This window comes from Lagopus leucura, unplaced genomic scaffold (genome assembly GCF_019238085.1).
Source record: "Lagopus leucura isolate 7727_CA_CO unplaced genomic scaffold, USGS_WTPT01 Super-Scaffold_100004, whole genome shotgun sequence".
NCBI lineage: Eukaryota > Metazoa > Chordata > Aves > Galliformes > Phasianidae > Lagopus > Lagopus leucura.
In genome coordinates this window covers 68,182,594-68,184,660 of record NW_024962264.1, presented here as the reverse complement: position 1 = coordinate 68,184,660, position 2,067 = coordinate 68,182,594, and positions in this window count along the sequence as shown.

Here is a 2,067-nt window from a genome sequence, read left to right as displayed (position 1 = left end):
CTACTTTAATGATTCTACTGTCTGTGGTAGCTGGGCATCTCCAAGGGTTCTGGATCACATGCTGTCCTTTCTCTTTGGTGATACAGACAGGGCATGTATCCATGCCTTCCCCAAAATCTGGACAACTCACCAATCATCAAGCTCCAATCCTGGCCATGGGCAGGATTACCAACCATTAGATCCTTCTTCCTCCTCTCCCCCCAGTGGCACAGCTCTATAATTAGCACCGTCCACTATGGAATAATCTGAGTCAGGCTGAAGTGAGTGAGAATTATCAGATCTCAGCCAAGAAAACCACTGGGATTCTATTTTGCTGACTCAAAGTTTTAAATTTAGACTCCTGATACTGAAAATCTTTGACATAAATGTCATTTGTGGCATCATTTGCATTTGGCAGCTTTCACTGTGCCCATGAATGACTGTGTCTCTTTTTTTTTTTTTGTCTGGTTATTAAATTCTATATTTTCCTGGGAGAAGTTGCATTTCTTTTCATGATTTAGGGAGGTAGTTTTGAAAACACTGGAGATAACACTCAGTTATATGGCCTGATTTTGAGGTGGCCCTTTGTGGAGCTGGGGGTTGGACTCCATGGTCCTTATGGCTCCCTTCCAACTGAGACATTCTACGATATTCTATATTCTATATTCGAAGAGTTAAAATTCAACACAGACTCAAGAGCTGTGCACCCTTTGCAATGGGACAGCCTCTATGGGAAAAGGGCTTGGTGTGGGATGTGCTCATCTCCAGAGGGAGCAGTCAGCTTTTCCTACAAGAAAGGAAAGAGAGATAAAGGAAGAATCCTACACCGACAACACGCTTCTTACATTGGAAGAGGTTTGGAGCTTCGTTATAAAGAGACCACACTATCACCTCTCATCAAGAACTTGGCCTGAGAGCTTGATTGAGATCCTATTATCAACCTATTTCTAAAATAGACCCCGCAACAACATGTGTTGATGGAGAGAGCTGCAGTTATGGGACTGCAATTGGGACATTAACTATTTGCAACCGGTAGAGATGAAGTTGGCTTCATCTTGCAGCTTCCCAATCTTCTTGGGTTAGAACAAACCATGGAATCCCCATCTGACAGATGAGGGGGCCGTACAGCTATGATTTGCTGCTTGTCAAGCATGCTGAGCTTCTTGGATGGCAGATACTAGTGTGGGAACTATTCTAGTCTGGCTTGGTGTCTCTGGAACTCAGAAATGTGGATAAACAACGTCTCTTCTGCATAGCTGACCCTCTTTACCTGAAGTCCTGTCTCCACCAGGGTTGCTTCTCATGTTGCAAACCTCTGAGCAGCTTGCAAGTCGAGCCACGATAAGATATTGAATCTGGCAATGCAACTTTTTGTCTTCATCCTCCAGAGATAAATGTCTAGGCCAGGTGAGAGCAGAATCCCAAAAAGACCAGGATTTATTTTGTTCAGTGCTGGGCTCCAGGGAGACAAAGACTTTGCAGTAATTTGTGATTTGCTGTGGAGAGAAACAGTGGCTTTCTTCCCATGGGACCCAGCAATCCTAGCAGGACCTGGCATTGCTTTGTGTAGCACGTGCAGCCTCTGACCCTATTTAGGATCGTGATTTATGGGATCATGAAAGTCTTGTGATTTACAGCGCAGCTGTCCGGGAGCTCCGTACAAACCCTGCAGTTCAAGGCTGGCTTTTTACTCCCATCACCTTCATATGGGATTTACTCATCTCGGGGAAGAGAGGGTTTTAAAATCACAGTGAAACATAATTTGTGGATGGATGGATGGATGGATGGATGAGTGGATGGATGGATGGATGGATGGATGGATGGATGGATGGATGGATGGATAAATGGATGGATGGATGGATGGATGGATGGATGGATGGATGGATGGATGGATGGATAAATGGATGGATGGACGGATGGATGGATGGATGGATGGATGGATGGATGGATGGATGGATGGATGAATTGATGAATTGATGGATGGACGGGTGGATGGATGGATGAGTGGATGGATGAGTGGATGGATGGATGGATGGATGGATGGATGGATGGATGGATGGATGGATGAGTGGATGGATGGATGGATGG